At 47.9% G+C, this 26,918-nt stretch overlaps 1 protein-coding gene across 9 annotated transcripts in view; it reads right to left on the minus strand.

The window, feature by feature from the left end:
- foxn3 (forkhead box N3) overlaps positions 1-26,505 on the minus strand; it is a 77,540-nt gene extending 51,035 nt beyond the window's left edge. Inside the window, exons 1-5 of one of the 9 annotated variants that reach the window (XM_028956911.1) lie at positions 26,447-26,505; positions 25,437-25,519; positions 24,142-25,292; positions 22,743-22,986; positions 22,587-22,663 (exon numbers count right to left, since the gene is read on the minus strand). The gene's annotated coding sequence lies outside the window, so the exon portion shown is untranslated. Of the gene's footprint in view, positions 1-1,357; positions 1,708-13,447; positions 13,630-14,017; positions 14,642-19,272; positions 19,469-22,586; positions 22,987-24,141; positions 25,293-25,436; positions 25,520-26,446 lie in introns of those variants that run through there. The other 8 variants (XM_028956835.1, XM_028957069.1, XM_028957142.1 and 5 more) reach the window with 8 other exon arrangements.
- Between the last annotated feature and the right edge of the window lie 413 nt (positions 26,506-26,918).

The following is a 26,918-nucleotide window of genomic DNA, read 5'->3' on the forward strand; positions in this document are numbered from 1 at the left end:
ATGCTGCCGAGTGGTCACAGATCCACTTTCAGTGTGATCATTTCTGCACGTTGTATTCCATGTGAAACTAAGGGAAGTGTGGCCATGAATTGGAGATGTATTAGATGAACAGATCTATTCATCTGTTCCTATTCTATACATCATGTAAATCTGAAACTATACAAAAAACATTAGACTATTCATCTGTTCATCTGTATTAGATGGGCAGATCTATTAATCTGTATTAGTATAACATTATAAACTATTTCTATACAATGAATACAATATAATTTGTAATCATCATAATAATTTATTGTAATAATAAGTTATATTTAGCCTTCCTTTCCTTTTCTATGCTATTTAAAATAATTGAACATTGGTCTCCAACGCCAAGCCCCGCCTTCACACCGAATTGACCACATGTGAGCAACACAACTCTAACGCGACTTGTAGTCCACATGTTGTCCTGTCCCATAATAATACCATCTGTCCGCCCTCATCTGGCCTGGTCTGTGTGAGACCACATCACCGCGCTGCATGCGCTGACGCCACATGCCCAAAGAGTTATGAAGAAGTTTATTACACCCGCGCTGAAATCAATCTAAAACAAAATCTAAACTATTATTTAGTCCTAGTATTTGTGCTATCATTATTAGTAGTTGAATTGCTTGGTTTAGTGGTCAGTTTTCTTATAATTGCTGCTTTGATGACATCCTGAAAATTATCTATATATAAGTGAGAATAGTATTTTATCCTTATCCAAGTTGACAATGTATATGATGCATATACTTATTACTTAATTGGTAGCCCATCGTTGATCACATGTTAAAAGAAAAAAAAGAAAAAATCAACATGTTAAAAATAATACGAAGCGAATATATATTCTATTTAAGAGAATATCAGGTCATCTTATGATTGTCATATATGACAATCACTTCACTTATATGTCTGAATTAGGTCTAATTGTAACTCTAGAAAAGTCTAGTCTATTAGGTCCACTGCTGGACAAGAGTGTCTATTTTAGGACAAATTCACAGGCCGTCTGACAGCTGCCAGGCTGTCAACTTTTCTGTTCATCCTCGTGCTATAGCAAGCCTATAGTGCCTACAAAACTCATTTAAACTTTGAAAAGAGTGCGTAATGAGGCCATTCAAGCTGCAATAAATCATCCACTCAGCCTCTGATACCACCGCCGAAGCAAGACAAGAACAAACACAAAGCCGTTACAGAACAGTCGTAATTCTCGTTTTTTTTTTAACGGGGAAGAAAACAGCACGGTCAGGAATAAACATTCCCAGCAGAAAGGGTCTCAACCAAAAGCCATCCTTCTTCCCTCCCTCCCTCCCTCTCTTAAGAAAGAAAAGACAGTTCTTCATACCTTCTCTACACTTGGCCTTGCAGAAGCCGGTGGTGCAACATTTGCATCTGGAAAAGCCACAAAATGTTCTTTCCACAGCTCAGTTGAGAGCCGCCTTCCGAAAACATACACAAGCCACCACGACACGGTGTCTACGCCAGGCCCTCAACAGGCCTCGACACATCTGCCCCGCGTTTTGTTCGGCAGGAGCGAAAAAAACAAAGCGCCCGAGACGAGTACTAGGCCTCCCTGCCGAATGTGTCACATGTCCTGCCCCTGTAACCTGTCTGGTGAGCGAGAGAACGTGTTGGAGTGACATCACAGCAGCCTGGGGAAAAACCGAGAGCCGTGTGCGCGTCGCACGTTTATGGCATACAAAAAAAAAAGGAACAAATACGACAAATATCTAATCCATCAAAAAAAAAAATAATAATCTACCCATGGATGCTGAGCTCAGGTTAGGGGGGAGGGGCTTGGCAGCAATGTTTATAATACAGATGTTACACAGAGTGGTCATACATTTAATATAACATTCGCTTCATTCGTGTGTGTGTGTGTGTGTTTCCCAATGTTTGCAGAGTCATGATCAAAGGCCAGTGTTTGCCACTGTGGTAGTAAATAACTGAGGTTTGGTGGACGGCTCTCTGTTCCCTTATCTACTCAAAGGATAGAGATAGCAAACCGGTAGCAGCATCTCTCACACAAACACATACAAGCCTCATGACACTAGGCTCCAAATCAAAGCAAGCAGCATTTTACCACCAACAAAAATGATTATTATAGTACAAAACCTTCCATCTCTTCCATTCACTAATTAGTTCCATTCACTAATCACAGGCACATTCGGCCCGAGCAACGTAGGGTTAAGTGTTTAGCTCAGGGATACTTAACACTAATGTGGTAGTAAGTGGTAGTGATGGTAGTAACTGGCACCTGAGCCTGTGACTTTGTGGCTAATCTTGCTTGTTTACTGAGCCCTAATTTCTCAATCCCGCTCATGAGGTACCTACTGAGCCTACCACCTTCATTAAGGAACGCCCAAGGCTACCTTAGGTTGGGATGGAGTGAAGACCTTCTCGCGGACGGCACCTCAGGAGCAAGTCAAGAAAAGTAACTTAGTTTCATGTGTACAGCTTACAATGTACCAAGCACGTCTGGGTGGTAGACGCCTAGTGGGTAACACACTCGCCTATGAACCAGAAGACCCAGGTTCACACCCCACTTACTACCATTGTGTCCCTGAGCAAGACACTTAACCCTGAGTGTCTCCAGGGGGGGACTGTCCCTGTAACTACTGATTGTAAGTCGCTCTGGATAAGGCCGTCTGATAAACGCCGTAAAATGTAAAATGAAATTCTTACTTTCTTACCATCTCTGCAGACAAGACAAGAAGACATAACATTGCAACAATACCAAAAAACAGCCTATGAAACTTGCAGTAGTGGGATGACATCAATGTGTATATGCATTAATAAATTTGCCAGTTTGAATAAGTAAGTAAGTATAGCAGGACTGAGAAACACAAGCAGTGCTACTGCCACTGGGCTGCATATCCTCAACTAATCTGTGCAACAACTGATGATCCTAATCTGAGAACGCTGTGGTCGTAAATAATGCTGGGAAAACCTGACTAAATGTATGATTAAATATGATATTTCCAGGTTCTAGACACCACTGTAGCTGCATCCCAGCCCAATAATGCTTTAATCACTTGCAGCATCTTGAACATTTTTCACGGGCGTCCAGTACTGTTCTGTCTACGCCAAGCACTGAGTAAGACTTTCCATGACTTAACAAACAGAATTACCCTCCGTTGGTGCTGCCGGTGCTCCGGTTATTTATGACTGTTTTATGAAAGGCTCACGGTAAATGGATTACATTTCATTAAACTAAAGGCTACAGCACACATGAACGGCCCACCGTAATTCCGGAGCGTAATCTCTTGCACCTACAAGCAGAAATGATTTCAGATGGGATTCAGAGCGTGTACTTTTACAGTCCTCAGATAAAAATAGGCATGTCATTTTTGTGTGTGTGTGTGTGTGTGTGCGCAGGCTAACTGCAGTCAGTCTGAACTTTAGTGCAGCACGAAGCCTACAACTCTACGGGTTTGTGTGAAGGCCTAACCAAAGCTGACACGAGCAAGGGGGACTTATGTCCGCACGTGCCGCGAATGCTCACAGGAAGACTCTCCGTCTTTTGTCTTTTTCTGGAGGAAACAGCTTGAATGGAGCTCTGACGAAGATTAGCGACCGATCGTGGGAGGACGTAACTGTATTCCTGTGACGACAAACCCGATGATGACGATGTCACACAACACATGCATATTATATATACACATAGAATATTATTTTACTGCACACAGGCATTAAGCAGATGAAATTAAAGCATTAAGCCACCGATGCAGGGAGTGCTGATTATTGCCGAAGACGCAGAAGTGATGTTTTCCAGATTTTTCTCCTACAGAGGTCATTAGAGTAGATTACTGCAGTTTTCCCTAAATCCCCTCCCCGCCCTCGCTGGGTCACAGGACCCGGGAGGGAGAGGTGTGGGCGACAGCCGCTGGAAGTGTGTCACCGCCTCCATTAGTCCGGGGCGCACAGGCGTCCGTCGCCATGGCAACCGCACCGGCCAAGCCGGAGTGACAAGCTGTGTTAATTCCTGCACCCGTGAGCCCTGCGGGACCACACAACATCCATCTTCATTTCCACCGCCGTCTGACGCTGCATTAAGATTATTATTTTTTTCCCAGCCACACTCTGGATTAATATCCCATGTTTCTCTTATCTCCTCTCCATCTCTCCCGCCAGCTCCATTTTATTGAAGCGGGAATGGAGAAGACACACAGAAGGCGATATAAATGCCGCAATGGAGTATGGCTGCAAATTGACCATGGGGCACAAGCTGTAGCTATGGATTTAGGCTGGATTTGTTCTAAATGCATTTGTGCTTAATGCTTCTCCATCGTTCTTCCAGCTCCCCCCCTCTTTAGCCGATCTGGCCATCTTTTAGCTGACACCGAGTGTGGGGTTAACAGTCGAGGTCAGCCTCTGTGAAGGACACTCAACCATTTCGTTTCATTCTTCCCCAGCCTCAGCTGAAAGGAACCTCTCACAGGTCTCACTAATGGAGCCATCTTGGATTAGGATGATTAAATTAGTGGACAATGCAGTAAAAATAAAGTGAAGAACAAGGATGACCTTGGAAAACAGGAGTGAAATAATCAGCCATGACATTAAAACCTGTGACAGACGTAGACAAAAATGCCCAAGGCTAATGGGGGAGCATTGTCTGTCCAGTCTGATCCCACAGAAGAGGTGATGTTCTAGTACAGCTGTCCAAGTGCCCATACTAGACCCCTGACCTCCTCAGACAGCTCCTGAAAATGGACACGTAAGTGTCAGACCTGGACCACGAAGCAGTGGAAGGTGGCTGGCCTGACAAATCACATTTTCTTTAAAATCCCGCGGATGGGAATGTGGGAGGAATGTGAACCAGCAGATGTGTTGGTAAAACTTTGGGTCCTGCATTCAAGATGATGCTACTTTGACACGTACCACCAACATAAAGAGTATTGCAGATGGCAGGTGGAAATGGTAGACCCTCTTCGAAAACACACTATAGAGTGCCATCTCTGGAAGAAACTTCTGTTTCAATGTGATTTTACCAATTTTCTCAATTATTATTATAATTTTTATGTAAATTGAGGTCCCCCTGCTTAGTCTGTTTTTCTATTTTTCCTTTTTCTTTCTTTTTTCCAGCCATTTTTCATGCTTTCATGGTTTTGGTTTTCATTTTAATTGACTAAGGATATTAGTTAAAAGTCTTCTAGTCAATTGACTATCCTGTGGGTTTTATAGGTAGAAAAGCCAAATGACTAATCTCTGGGACTTCTAGTGTTAAGCCATGTGATGCGTTAGAAAAATGTGTCTCAGTGAAAGTATTGGACACAGGTCTGATTTTTTGACACCCCATCTTACACCTTACAGCACTTGAAAGCACCTTCCTCATCTTGAGGGTCCAGTTCTGTGTTTGAAGGTGGTTTAACATTGTGGCTGATTGGAGTGTAAAGTCTTCTTCGTGATCGATTTCATTGACTGACGGATTCATTTACTTGTTTGTCTCAGCATCTCTGGCTGGGAGTCAGAGGTCAGGGTCGGGCCGTGGTATAACGTGGCTCACAAGGTCGGCCGTGATCCTGCTGTGGAGACGTCTAGCAGCTTTCCACCACTCCACGAACGCCACGGCTGGAGACCCAATGCCAAGAGGCATGCGGAGGGAGCTGGTGTGATCTCAGCCTCATATCATCTTATCTCCGTGTTCTCCAGCCCGTGGCGGGACCACCCACGGTCGTCCTACCGTGTCCATACTCTTAAACAAACGCAGACAACAAACAAAGAGGTTGACAAGCCGCACAAAGCGAACATGATAGAACAACTCCCTGCCGCCGCGCGCAACAGTTCAGGGCCTCAGCGCCGGGCCCAGGAGAAAGCAAATTGAATTTGGCCGTGTTGCGATGGCAGGGGAACCCGGTTAAGAGGCGAATCCATAGCCGCGCGGCCTCGAGGGGAGCTGAGGTGGGAGAGGACACTTAATGAAAATTAAGACAGTGCTCCCAACCTGCGCAATTCATCCAGCCAAGCGCGGCAGGCGCGGCAGATGGCGAGGGAGGCGAAGACATGGTGTGGACGCTGGCTGTTTGTGCGGTCAGCTCTGAGCCCCGTCCGCTCTGTCAGCCCTGGCACCTTTCATGTGTACCACCGCGCCCATTTCTCTTCTCCCCAGAGCAGGAGATCAGAGGGGGCTGAAGTCGGTGGGCCGAGCTGACCGCTGTGTCTGTGTGCGTTTGATGAAACGGGCACTTGAGACACCTCTGTACGACAACATAACGGTGCAATTACAGGGCACACAACTCCACACGTGGCCTCTGAAGGACCTTGTCCAGAAGAAGCTTCTGTCTTCCATCTGTTTGTTGGTTGCATCAGCTGCTGCTGCAACCTGTAGGATCAAATTTGTGGACTAGTGGGTAACACACTCGCCTATTAACCAAAAGACCACAAAGTCACAGGTTCAAACGCTGTGTGTCTCCAGGGGTAGTTGTTAGGAGCTCTGGATAGGGGCGTTTGATAAACGGTGTAAATGTAAGAGGCCACTGTTACAGACTGGGCTCTAAAGACACCTCACTTCTAGTAATTTGTGTGGTGTCATCATTCGAAGATCTGAAGAGCTCTCTGAGGGCTTGTGGTCCATGATTTACATTTACAGCATTTACCAGACGCCCTTATCCAGAGCGACTTACAATCAGTAGTTACAGGGACAGTAACTTAGGGAGCAACTTAGGGTTAAGTGTCTTGCTCAGGTACACAATGGTAGTGAGTGGGGTTTGAACCTGGGTCTTCTGGTTCATAGGCGAGTGTGTTACCCACTAGGCTACTACCACAGGCCATAATAAATGGACTGTTTATAAGCCAACCCTGGAGTTGCACCGGACATGACAGGATGTCCCGACAAATTTACCCTGGGAGCAGAGTTTTTGAAGCCAAAAGAAGTCTCCAGCACTTCATACGTACTGTGAAGCATGGTGCTAGATATGTTATGGTTTGGTGTTGCTTTGCTGCCTCAGGGGATGGGCAGCTTGCAGCCATTGATTCAACAATCAATTCAGCATCGTATGAAATAGTGCCTGAAGATAATGTGAAGCCATCTGTCCAAAAACTGAAGTTGAGGTGGACCTTTCAACAGAAAGGGTCCAAGCGTAGAAGCAAAATCCTCCTGGGAACTGCTCAAAAAGGGTTATGGACTGCCCTGGTCAAAGCCCTGATTTTAACCCTGTTGAAATACTGTGAAGTGGTCTGAAATTGAATATGGAAGACAATCGTTTTGCAAAATGCAGTTTTCATGGAAGAGTGGTCAGAAATTTCAGAAGAAACAACAGAAGCATCTGGCCAATAAGTAGCTTCTGGGGGAAAAAGCTATTTTTATTTTCTCCACAAAATAGCATTACATGGTTTGATGTCTTTGTTGGCCTTCATCTGTCGGTATCATAGACAATAAAATGTTTGTCATTTTTCACATGGCTGTATTCTAAATATATATACACACAATCATCAACAAAAAAATAGCAATGAGTTTTTAATCCTGATCAATTTTATCATGATATATAATTACGACTTCAGCTGACAAAAACATTGTTCTTCCCTCGGAGATCCATTTCACCTAAAATCGTGGTACGGTAGTCAGTGTGTTACGTGTAGAGGAAGTGTCGAGAATGTAGTTCTCTTCCAGAAGTGCCACAGAACCTGTCACTTTCAAAAGTTTGACCTCAACACGCAGGTGTACTGCTGCGCCGAGGGAGATATTACTTCAAGTAGGTCAGCAGGGATCAACAAAGACAATTCTGAACTCTCAAGCTTTTTTTTTTTTCCTTCTTTTACTCAGCTTCGGTGCAGCACTGACAAAAACTCAAGGACCTTCGGGGGTTAGCCGCAGTAATACAGATTGGACAGGTGTCAGCCTCCTCTCCCATTCAGTATATAAAACCAGTGGATGGGTCCTTTTATAGGCCTCCGCATGATATGTGTAAGAGTGGATTTTCCGGCCTGACACCTCGCCATAAACACAACGGACCAGTGATAAGCTTCCATCAGAGGGGGCTCAGTCCGACCGTATCCACCCTGCGGGTAGCGAGCTGAATTTGGCCAGGAGGCTGTGGCAAGGTGTCCTTTTATTCCCCCCTCCAACCCTCCAACTCGCTCTCCGGCACCACGGCCCGCTGCGCTCGTCCTCCTCCTCATCGCCGCCGCAGAAATCCTGCTAGATGAGGTTGTAAAGTAGAGTTTTAATCTTTAATCAGCGTGGCAGGATCAGAGGCACTCATTCATGCTCCAGTGATAGCACAATCCACCCCTGTATCAATCTGAGCTTAGAACATGGGCTCCCCTGGCCGCCACACACACACACACACACACACACACACACACAGTAGAGCAGGGAGGTAAACGTGGTCTGTCAAGTAACACACCACTGCCAGTGGGCTTCTGACACTACTGCGAGCCCCAAAAACCAACCCAGGACACGTCACCGGACACAGTGGCCAATCAAAGCAAGTCTATTTACAGACTGCGTAGATCATCGGATGCTTTGCGAGTCTGAAAGATGTCGTTCAGTTCATTAGTCCATCCCTTCATCATTTTGACAGTGCAAGGGAGTTTCTTCCCAGCATGGATTGAAGTATTTGTTCTGCTTTGTGTGTGTGTGTGTGTGTGTGTGTGTGTGTGACTGAGACAGTGTATTTGACGAAATGAGTGCTCCATCATATTTTAAGTGCCCAAAATGAAGGCTTGTCTGTTGCCTCTCAGCCATTACCATTCAACTGTGGAGGATGCAGAGTTTAATGAGGACAGTCCGACAGCTGCTCTCCGCACCACACCGTTGCCGAGATCAAATCTCAGTTCGCTTCACACACACATGCAATGCGTGTGCTGCCGCCACGTAATTAAAACGTTATTCGCTGCCTTTGATTTGCCATTGAGGTTAAACGTCTGCAAATTAGTCATCCCTCAATTAAACACCAATGCGCAAAGGTGAACGCCATTAAACTGTAAATACTTGTGTCAACAGCATTTTTTTAATATTTTTTTTTATTCTCTTGCCTCGGACGCGAGCGATTATTAAATGCAAATGGGGTTCCAGAGGTGGCAGGGACTCTAACCTGACCTCAATCAAAATGCCAGCGCACTCTGCTAACAAGAGGGGAAACAGTCGCAGCATAAACATGGAAACACAGGGGCGGATCCGAGTGGTGCGGGATGGGCAGATATGAGACAGATACGCCGAACGCTCCCACCGGGGACCCGGGAAGCTCGCCGCGTTTCAACTGGGAATGTGGGGAGTCTGAGGCTTTTTACGCCCTGAACGTGGAGCATGGGAACATTCATGTATCCGGGATTTACAGAAATAAACAGGTAGAAATAAGAGAGGATTGCGGGCTATTTGTCTGTAAAAGAACAAAGTGCCCAGAAAGCCCTTCTTGGTTCAAGTGTACATACACAAACCACCCAGAAATGGGGCAGTGGTGGCCTAGCGGTTAAGGAAGTGGCCCCGTAATCAGAAGATTGCCGGTTCGAATCCCGATCCGCCAAGGTGCCACTGAGGTCCCCACGCACTGCTCCCTGGGCGCATGTCATGGCTGCCCACTGCTCACTCAGGGTTAAAAGCAGAGGACAAATTTGACTGTGTGCACCATGCTGCTGTGTATCACAAGTGGGTTTAAAAGGGGAGGAGCCTGTAGGCAAGACTGATAGTGCTCATACAACATACACAGGGTATATTTGAGTTGACATCACAAACGTGTTGCAATGTGCAACAAATGTTCAACATCAATTATTCAGTCGTTTATAGACGGAGTACTGCAAAGGGGAAAAGGCTGCTGAGAGTCTGGACACGACAGTAGCAGAAAATGTTCAAGATCCTCGTGATGTTCCGTTGGGTCAGAGAGCTGGACTGTATGATTATTGTTTTTAAAAAGAGAGCGAGTAAAAAAGAGAGAGGGAGAGGGAGTCCTCAGGGGTGTTTATTCCTGTGGTCTAAATCTAGAACAGAGACCATGGGTCCTCAACCTGCCCCCACAACACAGAGGACAGAATGCAAACGGGGTCTTATTGGGACACGAGCGGACAGCACACTGTGTTCCTCCCATAGCATGGACACACACACAGACATTTGGGACCTGGGGTAATAAATATGCAACTTATGTATTAGAAAGGTATAACTAATTTGAAGTATCTTGAATTTCTACTAGACATAACTTTTAAAATACTTCACTTAAGCTTTTTTTTCCTTGCAGGGAGCAGCACTTACTGAACGTTGACTCTCCTTCTCACACTCTTTCAAATCAAAAGTCACTGTCATTACAGTCTACAGACACACACACACACACACACAGGCACATATATATACACAAAGCACTTCAGCGCCCAGGGAAAGCAGGAGGGACTGGATCCATGTCTCCAACGCACTTACTTAACAGCGGTCTAATCTAACAGACTCAGGTGTGCGTGCCCTGCGCCGGAGCTCCAGGGAGGGGGGAGCGGTGGCACCAAATCCGACAATCCTCCTCTGACACAGTCGCCTAGCAACCGCAAAGCTTGGTGTCTCCAGCTGATGAGTGAGAAGCCGAGGCAGGATTTAGCGTCTGCCAGTACTTTCATTTGATCTGGACAGATTAACAAGCGCACAGACATTCCTGCAGCACCCACCCCCCCCCAACCTTACACACACACACAAAGCATGCATTAAAACACACACCACCATAGGAAAAATTTAACAAACACACCTCTGAAGGCTCATATGCACAAATACATGCATATTCCGTGCATTACTAATTATAGAGAGTAACACACATCTATGGCCTGTCTGAGGAGACCAGCGGGTTTGAGACTGGCAGAAGGGGGAAGGAAGCCCACCTCGGCGGGTTGGCTGCGTGGGGACACGTGGCGATGGGTGTCTGTGGCGGGTATAGCTCCGATCCGGGGAGTAATTGCAGAGCGTGATCTGCTCTGATTACAGGGAGACGAGCCAAACCCAGAGGAGCGGGCAGGTGTGTGTCTCGCCTGCGTCCTGCACAGCTGCAGCCAGCGGGCCTGCCAGATTTCGCAGCCCCGGCCCGCGCCGGAACCGCGGAAAAAAACGGACCTGAGGAGGGTTCCAGCCGTCCTCTCCCAGTAATTACCTAAATCACAAAACAGCCTCCGGAAGTCACCAGAGAGCCACACTTCTCAGCGGCGGCGTCTGGAGGAACGTGGGGAGGGTAAACAGTGCCGGAGCCTTGCGTCTCATTTAAACGTTAGTGTCGTGTTGTCTGAAAAATGGAGGTGAAAAAAAGAAGAAGACGAAGAAGAAGAAGAAGACAGGCATTGCTGGAGTCAGCAGTATGCAACAGCGGAGCACTGGCCACGGCTGACACGGCCAATTAAGGCCGAGGTTCATATCACACAACCACTGACCAAAAATAATAAAAAAAAAAAAAAGGAAATATGCACTAATCACCGGCCCTGATCGCTAAAAGAAAAAAACTATTTCCGACAAATGCAATACTTTAACAGCACCCGGCAAAAGGCCGGTGGACCCGGCCGTTAATTAGCTCTGCACGTTAACCGGGCGACAGACTCGCCCTCGCCGACAGCCTTTTAATGCAGAGTTAAAAAGCCCTAAAGCTCTCATGTCAGAGAAAGGACAGACCAGCGTTCCGGCGTTGACGGAAGAGCCATGCGACAGCGTTGTGCGCTTTTGGCCTCGTTCGCGGGTTAATTTTTTTTTATGTCAGATGACAATTTATATGTCATTCCATTACTGCGACCACAAACTGCCACCCGCGCGAGTGCAAGCGTTCGTTGCTAATCAGTGCCCTCGCAAACAAAATTACTTTTCAAATTGAATTTGCTTCTGCCTGAGAAAAATGTGGGCAGCTGCACGGACCGTGGGGCCGTGCGGTGGCTGAGGCCTGGCAGTCTTCTTCTGATAATTAACTTTAAATAACACAATGCACAAGGCCAAGTCCCTAATGAAAGAAAGAAAAACAGAAAGAGAGGATTAATTCTCTTTCAGTGAAACATAGCGTATGAGATTCAGAAGATCAAGCACTAATTCTTATTAGATTCGAGATTTTTTCACGATTTTCATTTGTCACATGCATAGTTATTGCAGTACAACAGTACAACTGCTCTGTTTTGCTGTGGGTATTATTATTATATGAATAGTTATTTAGTGCGCAATATAAATATCCATAATAATAATTTGCTAGACAGATTCATAATAAATTGTGTCGAACTTATTTGACCGATTGCTTGGATGGAATGACCATGCCTCAGAGTAAACCAGCATGAAACATGGAGTGCCGCAGGGTTCAGTACTCGAAACAGGGCATTTTCTTATGGGGCCCGAAAATTACATGCCACTCTTTTCCATATTAAAACTTACTAAACACCAAGTGCCCTTCAAGGTTGTGCTCTTTACGCAGATTTTAAAATATCAAGCATTTCACAAGCATTAAAAATAATGTACAATATATGGGCCCCAAAGAAAGGGCAAAAAAGTTTTTGATTGGACGCCTGCTCTTGTCAGTCGTGTGCTGCTCTTTCACTGCAGCTTCCTCAAGTCTGATGGCTCCTACTTATCTCCGGTAAACAGACGTTTGAGGCCGGCCGTCAGAAACCCAAAGTTTGCTCTTGTTGATAATTCCATGGCAACAGGGTGACACAGCCCTGTGCTGTAGCCAGATCAGAGGTTAGCACACACCCAGCCAGCCTGAGGGGAAAGGGTATACTCTATATGTGTGTGTGTGTGTGTGTGTGTGTGTGTGTGTTATATATATATATATATATATATTTTTTTTTTTGTGTATATAAATATATATATATGTGTGTTTGTTTCCCTTTTCCAGCAACTATAGGCCTGTGGACATGAAGCTGGCTAATTTGTGTTGAAACTCGGGGGAGTGGCCCTGAATCGTGTCCGAGATCAAACCTAACATTAGCAACGGTGTGAAATTGAACAATGTCCATGAAATCTCTCTGACATGGCTGCAAATCAACAGACACTACAGGGAGGGGCAGAGGGTGCAAGAGCATGCAACATGCTACATGAAGGCTGCAGGCAACAGCAAACAGGTGACTAGTTTAAGGTAAAAGTGACTGAAATGTGTCTCAGTTAGATTCCAGAGTTAGATTCCAGATCAGACCACTCCTAATCCTGGGTTGTCCAGTCTCTGTTCGCCTGAGGGAAGAGTGGAGTCCATTCTTATTAAAGATATTCCCTCATTTTGGTGTGGTGCTCAGTTGAGGACCTGGAAGGATCTGGTTCCATGTGACAGGGGACATCCTCCTCCTGGAAGACTCCACTCCCACCAGGTCTCAACAAAAGATCACTCACAATCACTTTATATTGATCAGCAGTGACCCTTGACAACAGAATGCCCCACAATTAGTTTCTCCACTTATCTATTGAGTTTAATTCAGATTGCCACCCATCTGTATGTCATAAGCGATCAATCGAGGACCCATGGTATTATGCGATTACTGCGTTCATGACATTGTCTTTAATAAAACTCTGTACCCTTCACCCAGTCCAGAATGCACTTGTGCGGAGCGCAGCAGAACCTTTTTCTTATCGGTGGCCGAGATGGAGAGTAAATCTGTGCAGGGTCATTAGCGGCACATCAAAGTCCTGATAGAGAGGTGTTTGACAGGCGCTGCAGCAGTGAGGGATGACGGCGTCGTTTTTGTGCTCCTCCACTGCTGGAAAGGATAAATAAATGTATTTTATTTATTTTTAACAGAGGGTCGGGGAGTGCCGATTAAAGGGGAGTGCCGGACCAAGACAGCCGACAAACTGGCCAATTTCCACCAGCGCGACCTCGTGACACCCAAACTCCGGTGAAAAACAGGGCCCTCGCGACCCCGTGTTGTAACCCCGAGGGGAGCGGGCGAGTGCGGCGGCGGTCGGCCTCCCCTCGCGGCGAGAGAGACGAAGGAGTTCAGAAGCTTTAAATCTCATTCACACTGTCTGCTAATTAGCCGGGACGACTTTGAAGTCAGCCGAAAGTTAACATCGCCAACCACCCTCCCTCAGGCTGAGCAGCCACCCGCCCACCCACTACACGCACGCCCGCGCCCGCACCCGCACCGTCTAGCCAGCATCCGTCCTTATTGAGATTCGTGTTCCGGAGCCGTCGTTCTGAAAAACACACTTGATCGGGCCATTTGTGGTGCGAGAGGCCCCGCCCTCCCCCTCCGGTCCGTAACGAGGGCCCCGGCTCCGGCCTCTCCCTCCGACTCCTTCAGCTGTTCTCCATCTGATTAGCTCATTCACGGGGCGCGGGGGCCGGGGGGCGGGCGCGGGCCCCTCTGCCGGGTTAAACGAGCGGTTATTGAATGAATGCGGGTCAAGTGGGCGGAGGGCCCTCCACCAGAGAAAAGGCCGATGGGAGGGAGCCGTTATCAGCGGGCAGGAAGAGGAAAAAAACGGGGGAGACGGGTGCCGTGAGTCAGCGCCGGTTCATTTGCACATTAAGAAGCCGAAAATGTGGCGCAGCTTTGAGGACGCCACCGGCAAGATTTTTTTGACTTCCTAAATAAATAAAGAACGCTGACAGAACGTTCAGTGTAGCGCGCAACAAAATGCAACGTCTTCCGCGTGACGTCCTTGAGCGCTATGTCAACGATTCGGTCCCACAACCCGGAATGAAGACACGGGTGCGAACCGGGCTGGGGACAAGCCCACCGTTGGGAGGGTCGCATTGGGGTCCCCACGGGAGACCGGAAGAATATAGATGTTTATGCACAGCTGCCTCCGCTGTGACGGGACAGAAATGAAAGCAGCAGCAGTGACGTATGACACTGATGATGGGCCGGGAGAGGAGATGGAAATGGACTCGACCGAACGAGACGCGGCCCCGCGAGGATGCGCCTCTTCCCGAACAATCAGGGCAGCGGCTCTCCGGGGAGTTCGGCGGAATGAGCGGCGGGCCCGGGCCGGGCCCCGACGCCAGCGCCGCAGCTGCATCGTTAATAAAGCCGCCACGTGCGACTCCACGGGCCTCTCGGGGGCGCACTTTACACGGCGCGCCGCTAAACTCGCCCGCTTTTCAACAACCGCTTTTTATATTTCCGTAAAATGTGTTGGCACCGACACAAATTACGCAATGGACCCATTCAGAAAGTTTTGCCATTAGCCTAGAGGGTGAGACACTTGAACCAGAAGACCCAGGTTCAAACCCCACTTACTATCATTGTGTCCCTGAGCACGACACTTAACCCTGAGTGTCTCCAGGGGGGGGACTGTCCCTGTAACTACTGATTGTAAGTCGCTCTGGATAAGGGCGTCTGGTAAATGCCGTAAAAGGTCATGGGTTCCCGAAGGCTGTCGTATAACTGTGCTACAACACATAGAAATGTTGTTATTACTCTTTAATTACGTTTTATTAATGCACCTCTCATTACAGGAGAGTCTGCTCACTTCCTGTGTGTCGCATGCATGTTGCTTAGCAACGCAGACGCCAGTGACGTAAGCCAATTAGAGAACGGTTGCTATTTCTGGTCTTCCCAAGGTGTTTACAGAAGGATCACCACGAGCGGGAGCAGCGGTGTCCATGCGTTAATGGAGACGTCAAGCCGCATCCCTCCTGAGATCCATCCATACCGCTGCTGTCCTTCAGACCGGCCCCGTCAGCACGTTCTTGCTTTTCTGCGGCTCCGGTTACAGGAAGTTGCACCGCTGGCTTTGGCCAAAAAAAAAAAACAAACCAAAAAAAAAACAAAACAACAGAGCTGGGGGGCCGAGCGCTGCCTCACGGCTCCACCGCGACCTTGCGTCTACCTGCAGCAGGGGGGGGGTGGGTCAGCCTGAGCACGGCGAGTCACGTCCACCAAACCACCAGCCGTCGCTCCGGTGGCACACCTACACGGAGCCGACGCGTCCCGGGGACCGAGGTTCTCCACGCGTCAACAGCGAGAAAAGTGTCCTCGTGGCACGCGGCCTCGTATCATTAATGTTTCATGACATCTGTTTAAATTACTGCACTAATGACAAACACAGCTGCGCATTTCATTATTAATGGGGACGATAAGAAAGCGGAGGCTTCAGGAATTGTCACGTAGCCCGGCGAGCGTAGTTGACTTGTTTCTACGTGCATGTAAAATATATAACTTCATAACGAAAGCAACGGCAGTTTAAATATTAGGAAAACGACGACGTCAACGGTCTTTCTACATCTATGTATACATCATATGGCCTGTAATTTACATTTTACATTTACAGCATTTACCAGACGCCCTTATCCAGAGCGACCTACAGTCAGTGCTTACAGGGACAGTCCCCCCCCTGGAGACACTCAGGGTTAAGTGTCTTGCTCAGGGACACAGTGGTAGTCAGTGGGGTTTGAACCCGGGCCTTCTGGTTCACGGGCGAGTGTGTTACCCGCTAGGCCACCGCCACCCCACACCCTAATTATTCAGCTTGCAGCGTGCACGGCTTTCGGAGGCGAGGGGGCGTTGGAGAAAGACAGTCGGAGAAAGGGAAGGGGAAGCAAATTTGAGAGACAGGGCGGCGTAAATCATTAATTCCGCTCCGGACAACGGGGAGCCGTATTCCGGATGCCGGGCAGGAGAGAATGCGGGGTTTTTACATGAGGGTTCTTCTCGCAAATCTCCGGAACATTCCAGGCTTTTTTTTTATTTGCGGGCAGAACGTAATAAATATGCGGCGGGAGTTGAGGGCTTTAGATGCCGAAGGCCTTTCAGGAGAAGCCAGGAGATCAGATTTCATTTTCTTTTGCACTTCTTGGATTAAATAAACAAAAACAAAAACCTTTAAAAGAAAGAAAGAACGAAAGAGAAGCGCAGACACAGACCTCCCCGCCACTCTGCATATTCACGGCCGCTCCCCCCGTCAGGTGTTCGCTCTGATGTTTTGACATATTTTTCTGCCCGGCTGCGCCCCCCCCCCCCATCCCCCCCCCCCCCCCGGTTTGCTTTGCTGTTTAATTTCCATAAGGGGGCGGGGCAGACGCAGCCCGCCGAACAAGGCTATTGGCCGATCCAAGGCAGACAAAAGAGGATGAGGCGCGCTCGCCGTGGAGCCCCACACTCCAGTGCCTCAAAATAAAAAGCTGTTTGACCTCCTCCGCATCTGATTTCACCTTTCAACTGTGACAGACCCCCCCCTTCCCCGAGCCCCCATAAAGCCCGCCAGCGCAACCAAACCCCGGCCTCCGGACCTCACAAAATAACGGAACAGACCAACTAAAAGCCCGCGCTGGGAGTCTGGCGGGCGTGAGAACGGGGAGGACGCGTTCATAACACGCGCAACCCCGACAAGCGTGGGCCCGCTGGCAGCCATATCGCAACTACAATGGGCCCCTTTCCACCGTAATATTAACATATGAAAGGTGCGGAGGGGCGGGGAGGCAGCTTGTTGGGAGGATGTTAGAGCTCGTAGCCACAAAGATCTTAGCTCTGTTCCGCGCGCCGTGATGACAACGACCGCGCTGGAGCCGAAGGGGAGGGAGGGTGTGTGTGTGTGTGTGTGTGTGTGTGTGTGTGTGTGTATATATATATATATATATATATATATATATGTATATAGTTTTATAGTCTGTTCCAGCTGAAGTGTACATAAGCGACCCGCGACACGTCCTCTTACTTCAGAGAAAACAAGCGGCTGACACACTTCCTGCCGACAGGCCCTTCCTCCGATAACAGAGCGCTCCCGTCAACAGGAAGCCCCCTCGCCGGCAACGCTTCAGCTCCGCGCACAACTTCGCAACTCCCTGGCACCCGGCATCTGTCCGTACCAGACAGCAGGCAGGAGGACCAGAGGGAGAGCAGGGAAACAGGCGACGCTCGGCCCGCTGCTCGGAAGACCTTCAAACGCTCTTGCTCCCTTTTAAAGGGGGCCTCCTTGGAATCAGTCGGCGTCCGGGCCGCACCGGCGTTTGCCACGTCCCGCCATTGCCTCGGCCCACGTGAAAGTAGCTCCTGACCCCACGCACACCGCTCAGTCACAGCCTGTAAACGTCTGCCGGCCTGAAGAGCCGGGAAAAGTTGGAGAAAGTCAGGGCATGTGCCAGGGCTCCGGCTGACCTTCACGAGGCCGAGCGGCACGGACCCAGCAGCTGCTAATGGGAGAACTGGCAGGAGGAGGGAGGGAGGGAGGGAGGGAGGGAGGGAGCTTTCTGCAGGCGGCTGTGATGACATGCAGGCGTTCTCTCGCTCTCTTTTTTTTCCTCTCTCTCTCTCGAAAGGGGGGCTTATCTTTGTCTCTATGGTAACTGTGTCTCTGGGTGGTTATTAGAAACCTGAACTTCCTGTGCTTCTGCCGGATCGGCCAATCAGAGGCCGCGTTCTCATAGGCGGGGAGAGCTGGAGCTATAGGCAGCAAACAGTGGCCACATGAGGGGGCCATGGAAACGAAGGGTCGGGGGAAAGTTAGTGCCGGGGACGGGGGGACAGCAGCAGACGTCTCCCCAAGTTTAATGTGAAAGGGAGATCATTACCCCTGGTTGGAAGGGCATTACCTGGTTATTTTTTGCCATAGAAAATGGAACGAAAAGTGATTTTTTATTCCAAAAAATTTTTAAAAACCCAAGCTCAGCACTTCTTCTGAAAGAGGAAGAGAGCTCTCGACGCCGTGGCTGAAGGGACGTGCAGAGACAGCGAGGGCAGAGTGGCAGGAAGCACCGTCACCAGCGTCCAGCCTTAATGCCCCTACGGCACAGAAAAGCCAGAGACGGACAGACAACCCCTGGTGCCACCCAGCCTCGCACTTCCACCCACTCAGAACGGGGGGATGGAAGGGTTCCCCGAACGGAGGAGGTTTCCGGTCGGATGTGCACTTTACGCACGAGAGCAACAGTCCGGGCATGAATAAAACACCAGCATGATGCGAGGGAGCAGACACACACACACACACACACACACACACACACACACACTATGTACATCGAGAGCCAGACTCCAAAGCCTCAAAGCTCGTCTGCTGTCACGCTCGTCTCCTCTCCAGCGACGGGTCTCCACAACTCTCAGCCACCAACCTTTTAACGCCTGTTTACTAGACTCCGAGCAAAGTTCTCCACGCCGCCGACCTTGAACGCGTTAAAAGACCAGCAAGGCCGGCCAGGGGGGGACAAAATAAACATTTTAACCCCCCCCCCCCCAGATCATCTTTTTCAAAGAGGGAGGGACCTCCTGGAGCTCTGCCTGGCTGACTTGAGAAGTAGAGATTCTTTGGACCACACCGACCTCCTCCACTCTGGCCAGATCTCTCACGCACCGCTATTCCCGTCCCCCACACGTGCGGCGTTCCCCACGCCACTCCAGCGCACCAACACATGACTCCTGACAACACAGATCACGGCAGGAATGAACAATCGGTACAGGAACCTTTTAATCCCGATCTTCTCCAGACACACTCCTCCGGCATGAGCTTCCACTCCGGCTCCAAAGTGTCTTAAATCCCGACGGTTAGTCCCTCCATTCCACTCCGACTCGCCGTTGAAGCAGTGACCACAGAGGCTCTGACGTTCACTCCTGTCTCTCTCTCTCTCTCTCGCCCTCCGTCTCTCTCATTCACTCTCTCTATCTGTCTGCACTCTGTCCTCAGACCTCTCACTGAGCTCTGGAACCGAGGGAGGCGGGCGGGGACGACGGCTGGGTCCTAGTGTCCCCCACGTTAACTGAAAGAATGTCATTGTTTCAGATTTCATCTAGAGGTGCCTTCAGAGGGGACAACGTCAGACAGTCTAAATGGGTGGGCAACAAGCGAATCTCAATCATTAGCGGGAACCATACACAGAGGCGACCTCTCACCTCCAGGGTTGTGAGTTCTAGTCTGGGCTCCGCCTCTGTGCGAGTTTGCGTGCTCTGCCCTTGTTGTCGTGTGTTTCCGCCGTAGGTGTGGGCGAATGGTTAGTCAACGCCCTGCGCTCACAGCCACGACCCTGCCAAGGAGTAAACGGCAGTAGATCATGGATGAGGGTGTGAGAGCAGCCATTATCATTAATAAGCACCATTAATAATCAAATGACGGCCTGGTTGATTTACGTGGCCGATACTCCGTCAAATAGACGGCAGAATTTCACCATAAAGAGGTAAACCTCAACTGATAATTTCTCCTTTGTAAACCACCAGCAGACCAACGTTTCAGCACACATTTTACTGGTTGACCAAATCGAAAGCGAAGCTGGCGAAGAGCTGGTCATCCAGCCAAGCTGTTTATGTAACTGTTTGGGGTTATTGTTAGACAGACAAAGACCTGCAATGGGCAGGGAATAGATACGCTAGTGGCAGAAGACGGGAATGAGGAATGAGGGTTTGTGTTGTGAGAGAGAGAGAGAGAGAGAGAGAAGGAACCATTGTTGTGTTCACTGTTCCATTTGCTGACTACTGCCGACTTCTTTGTCCTCTCAGGTGAGACTGAAGGCGGGTGGGATGCAAGTTTAACTCACTAGCACTATCTTGAAGTCACGTTACAAGACTGAGTCGCGCTCTTGGGAGTTCAAACTTGGCAAGTTCAGCTACAAGCACTTGCTCCGTGCAGAAATCAAAGGACTGCTTGCTAGTTATCTGTAGCGTGGAGGGGAGGAACTACTCAGTCGCTGGGTGTCGTTATTAACTGGTTTATAAAGCATTTAACTGCTGCAACTCAATATAACTAAATAAGACTTGGGCTCCTCTGCATCTATTCTTAATAAACAAGCCAAACACACGGACAGGTTTTCAGTGCCAGATCACTGGTGAATAGGTTGTTCAGCACAAATCAGAACCTCTGCCTTTCTTTCTCACCATTGTACTAATTATAACTTTAAAATAAAACTAAATTGCCCACTTCGAGGGAAAACAGTAAAATGCACTAAACAAGCAGCAACAACAGCAGCCAACAGCCAAGAACAGTACCAGTTAACCCTCACATACACTAGTTCTTCTCTTATCAAACATAATAATATACTAATAAGTGAAGTGATTGTCACATGTGATACACAGCAGCACAGCACACGGTGCACACAATGAAATTTGTCCTCTGCATTTAACCCATCACCCTGAGTGAGCAGTGGGTAGCCATGACAGGCGCCCGGGGAGCAGCGTGTGCTCAGTGACACCTCAGTGGCACCTTGACAGATTGGAATTCGAACCGGCAACCTTCTGATTATGGGGCCGCTTCCCACCACTGCCACAACAAGCAGCATATGTTTTATACGTGAAGGCAAAATTGAGTGAGAGCTGCCTTTCAATTTCCATTTTTATCCAATCAATAACATGTCTTTCTTCTATACTAGACAAGTATAGAAGAATATTGAAATGCTGCATTACATGATCATAGTGCTCAGCAGCACGATCAATAACTCCTGACACATCAAAATTTTTCTTTATTCAAATTTTGGTGATAATTTAGTTATTGTCTGAATGTTTTAGTTTTTTTAAGTTCTTTGACACTACACATTTAAAATATATATACAGTACAGGCCAAAAATTTGGACACACCTTCTCATTCAATGTGTTTTCTTTATTTTTATGAAGGAACTCATGTGGAGATTCTCACTGAAGGCATCAAAACTATGAATGAACACATGTGGAGTTATGTACTTAACAAAAAAAGGTGAAATAACTGAAAGCATTTTTATATTCTAGTTTCTTCAAAATAGCCACCCTTTGCTCTGATTACTGCTTTGCACACTCTTGGCATTCTCTCAATGAGCTTCAAGAGGTCGTCACCTGAAATGGTTTTCCAACAGTCTTGAAGGAGTTCCCAGAGGTGTTTAACACTTGTTGGTCCCTTTGTCTTCACTCTGCGGTCCAGCTCACCCCAAACCATCTCGATTGGGTCCAGGTACGGTGACTGTGGAGGCCAGGTCTCCACTTTTTGTTAAGTACATAACTCCACATGTGTTCATTCATACTTTTGATGCCTTCAGTGAGAATCTACCAACGTAAATGGTCATGAACATAAAGAAAATACATTGAATGAGAAGGTGTCCAAACTTTTGGCCTGTACTGCATATACATACACTTTGAATATAATAATTTTTTCCAATTAATTCCAGAGCTGGAATTAATTACCAAAATGCATATGATTTCCATTGTTATACATTGTAGAGCAGTGTGTAGGTATGGTGCTTTCCTCAGTGGCACCTCAGCGGTTCGGGATTCGAACCAGCAACCCTCTGATTACAGAGGGGGGGAGCATCCTTAACCACTAGGCCACCACTGTCACTAGTCTGCTAGTCCTGTCCCAGAGGATATTATTTTTCTGTCCTTCTGGTTTAATAAAATGGAAAATTTGCTCACAGACGTTGTCAGAGCCGCTGAAAATACAAAGACATAAACATGAAGAAAGACCCACAGAGCAAACCATGATTAGCATTTCTGTGATAAATTACAAAAAGCAAGTGGTACCTCGTAAAATCCTCTCTGATGCTCAAAGTGTCAAAGATCCAATAAATTGCAACCCATGGAGGATATTTTATGCGTTTCAAAGATTTACAACTTGAGGATTTTATTTGCGTTGTATAAATACGGCAGTAATAAAGTGCAGTCATGCTGGAGAATAACCGCTCCACAGAATCAGTCTGTTAATTAATTGCCCGGCTTTATCCTTCAGGACAGCGCAGGCTCAATTAGAAAGGCTACAGATGAAGATCTGATCAATAGCGAGAGACAAAAGCATGGGATGGAAAAAAACAAGCAGCATGTCTGTTCACCTGGAGATGAGCTGGACAAAAGGACTGGAAGAGTCCATTTCATGTACTGAGGAGACGAAGACAGGCCACTGGGGTTCCTGGAATCACACATCAGAATCATACTACTTACTAGGTTGTTGTTTTAAATATTTAAAAAGAAAAATACTGGATCAGCACCACTGAATTCATATTTTGTTGGTTGCAGTTGGTTTTTCCTTCTTCTCAGAATTACACGTGTGCTTGGGCAGAAAAGTGACCAGCATTGGAACTTCTGCCCAGTTAATCCTGCAGAGCATGATGGGAGGCAGCCGAGACTGGATGGGCCAGTGGGCCTGGTGGGTAAGCCTCATAGTTCAGGCCAGGTCCATTGTGGAGACTACTGCTCTTATTCAAACGGTAGACAAACCAGGACCGAGAAAGACTGAGGCAAGGCAAGAACAAATTAGTCGCAAATGATTAGAATTAATATTCGTGGCTGAATAAGAACTTTAATTTTTTATTTTAATAATCCTTAATTAGTAGGCTTTTGTAGATGAGGCAAATTGATAAGTGAAGTGCTAATGCATGTCCAGACAAATAAACTGGAGAAGGATTGTGTTGATTAAAAATTAATTACTTCATTTAGAACATAGCAGAAAAGCACAATTTTCAGAGTCTGCTCTTACCAAAACCATATAATTGTGGCATGGTTTTAATTATGAAAACAGACAAGTTGTGGTCTAGCAGCCAAACTGAAGACAACTTCTGAATACTGTTCATTTCAGGAAGTAGTCAATCATAATGGCAGTGGCTCGTTGTTTTCGGCTTTCATCTCCAAAAAACCCCGGCAAAAATGACCTGCATAACGGAGTGATTTTCCACAATCGCCAAGACACACTGAAGCCCACAGCAAGAAACCGAAACATTAAACCAGGATCAATAATGTCAGAAGAGAAGACAATGCAATCGTTTTCAGAAAATCCCAGCTGCCGAAGCCGCAGCAAAATGCATTATTACAGTGAACAGGATAAAGAAACCAGGGAGCAAACTATTAATGGGCCACATTTCCTTGAAACCACAAGATTAAGACTGGAAAGGGCACCAGTTGTCTCCATCCTTTGACCAACCTTGATGCAAAGGACTAATTAAATTACAGCCTCTGCCAACCTGCACCAATATCATCTCACCTTAACATAAGCCTCTGCTGGAATGACCGCTGTTTCGTAAATGAAGCTTTCATTTTAAAAAATGGGAGCCTTTTACGAATCAAGTATAACATGTAAAATAATGTGGTTTCCCAAGCGCATTCAAGTACTTCAAGTACTAAACAGGAAGTTTGTCCTGCAAGCTGAAGCTATTATAGCCATAAACTGCACATCATCATAAGCAACCACCACACCCCCAGGGGGGCGCACAACCCAGTCCCGGAAGAAGACCGAACCCAGCACACCAGCAGGTATAAAAAGGATAACTAACATGCCATAACACTGCAAACTCTTTGTCGACTCTAACCACATACCTGCAAGCCCTTTCCGAACTAGATTATTTAATTGCTGACCCTTTTTGACTCTGACCTCGTTTCTTGGATGACCGTTACCTGCCCCACGTCTGACCCCAGTGTTCTTCGACCTCTGCGCTCTTGACAACATTGCCTCTGCCTTCATCTTGGATGACCCACACTCTTCTGGCACGACCCGTTGCTGTTCAACACCTCTTCAGCCTTTGGCCCTCCACACCTGCTGCTCCACGGGAAGGGAGCGTCAGGACTTCACCCAGCGTCCGGACGCTCGCCGTCCCCAGCGTCTGACCTCCCGGTTCCGTTGGCATGGCTCCTCATTTCACGAACTCAAACCCGTTTCAGCAGGTTAGCGTCCCAGGGTCTGCCACATGACATCATATCTCAGTGCACTAATTACCCAGCTCTTGGAATTCAACTGGAAAACCCATCCGTTTGATTGTTGTGGTCTTGTGGTCTCCAACAGCTAGTATTCCACACAATGAATGGAAGGCAAAATTAATGGATTGAATAAGATGCAAATTCTATCACAGTGAAGCCTCAAAATTATAAAGAAATGAACACTTTGAACCAGTTTTAACACTTAAAAAAAAAGAATGCAATGTGTCCAGAACAGGTGAGAGCATGCCTGTCACATCCAATACACACACAGATAATGAAACATTTCCAATGACCTAACAGTAAAGCAGCTCAATATGGTGTGAAAATGTCTCCGAATTGCCTGTGAAATATGCGGCGCACAGCTTGTCATTTCTTGTCACACATATTTTTCACCTGCTTACCGCAGAGACGATCAATGTGTGTCGTGCTCTGACAGAAGAGTCGCTGTCAATGGCCTTACGATATCAAATCTGCACTCTATTAATTACATGCCTTTCCCGTTAAACTCGGGGGAGGACAGAAAAATCGTGGGGGGTAAAAAGAACGTCTCTAAATAAAAAAAAAAAAGTGCCAAAATGCTTTCGTTGAACATTCTCCCATTGGAATTGTGAATGTGGAGGGGAGGGAAATATTTGTCACATCCAGGAGGGCACTGTGGAGGATCGTGCAATGTGACCTGGGGGACACAGGTCATTATTGTAATCTATCGGCGTCTGGGAAGTTAGCAGACATCCGAGGGAGAGCGGCTGTGGTCTGCGGCGCTGCCGGGGAGAGATGCACTCAGCCTCGGCGCAAGCGTGTGAGCACAGGGCACGGGAGCGGTGATGGATCTGGCGCAGCCACATGTCCGCCTGCAAAAAAAAAAATCAATCACCGTAATGGCTGCCGCTTCCGCCGCGGTTACCCTGCTGAATGGGACGTGCCGTTAATGTGAAACGCAAACAATAAAAAAAACTGAGAGCAATTCTCTTTCAATAAAACGAGGCACTTCTCACACAACAAACCCCGCTTCTGCCGGAAACTAATGTCGCCATCCGTCAAACCATCCGTCTTCCTCTCCGCTGCGGGATGCACCACGCTAAAATAAAAAGTGAAGTGATTGTCACATGTGATACACAGCAGCACAGCACACGGTGCACACAGTGAAATTTGTCCTCTGCATTTAACCCATCACCCTGAGTGAGCAGTGGGCAGCCATGACAGGCGCCCGGGGGGCAGTGTGTGGGGACGGTGCTTTGCTCAGTCGCACCTCAGTGGCACCTTGGCGGATCGGGATTCGAACCAGCAACCTTCTGTTTACGGGGCCGCTTCCTTAACCGCTAGGCCACCACTGCCCCAGACAGTGGGGCATTAGAAAAAAATAAGAAATAAGCATGCGCCTCTGGCGCTACAGAGAGGCGCCGCGCCGCGGCCATATTAACCGCAGCCTGGCACTGAACTGTCCATGGCATGACGCATCTAGCGCCATGGTGACCGAAGGCCTGGGACCGCGATGCATCCCCCGCATGCCGCTGTCTGCGCCCCCGCGAAATCCGTCCGATGTCGGATTTGTTCAGACCCTCGCGCGGCTAATGGACTAAGCCCTGGTGGGTCGTTTGCCATGAAAGATACGGTGCCTTCCGGCCAGTCCGTTTTCGAAGGCAGCCTCTGCCAGCGGCGCGCGGCATCAAGGACGGCGACGGCCTTCGCGGTCTGTGAGAGTTTGTGAGGCATGACCGCCACTTTACGAGCTGCAGGAATTGGCGAGGGCCGAGCCTCTTCCAGTGGGCAGGGGCAGGTATACTGCCACTGTTGATGCAATTTGGGAAAAACTGCCGATTGTATCTAAAGCAAACGCAGGGCGACTTTTACAGAGAGTAGGTGCTCTATTGCAAGCAAATACATAAATCTTGCATGTGTCTGCCCCACCGCTGAAAGCATTTATTCATTTTATGTAAACAACCCCTGCATTCAAAGTTTTTTTCCCGCGGGAGGTTTCCTGCAAGCCTCTGGCCGGTGTACTCACCCATCCCCGGATCCCAAAGGACTCCCAGGAGTGTCAGTGGCAGTGTCTATCCGGCACCTCTGCTGTCAAAAAGCAAATTTAACATCTTAGCACAGCAATTGCAAACAGTGTCCCCACCGCAGCACTGTGCCGCGTGTTTAAACGGCAAAAAAACACAGAGCTTCGGAAACCCCAGGCAATCAATGTGACCTTTCACATCATTTCCTGTGGTGTTTCAGTCTGTAATGGATGGGAATGGTACATGGGAACAGTATCAATTGCGTGTGATTGTGTGCTGGGTCAGGATCCGGTCTGGAAAGGGATACTCTGGGTCCAGGCTTCGGACTGGAGTTTTGTGTTTGTAGTGTGTTACTATGATTCCTGATTGTGTTCGCTTGTGCATGTCTGTATGAAGCTGCCCCGTTTGTGTTGGTTCGCCATCGAGATGTTGGGTGATGCTTCCTCTGTCCTGAGTTTGTCTAATAAATCCCCT

This window comes from Denticeps clupeoides, chromosome 1, assembly GCF_900700375.1.
Source record: "Denticeps clupeoides chromosome 1, fDenClu1.1, whole genome shotgun sequence".
Taxonomy (NCBI): Eukaryota; Metazoa; Chordata; class Actinopteri; order Clupeiformes; family Denticipitidae; genus Denticeps; species Denticeps clupeoides.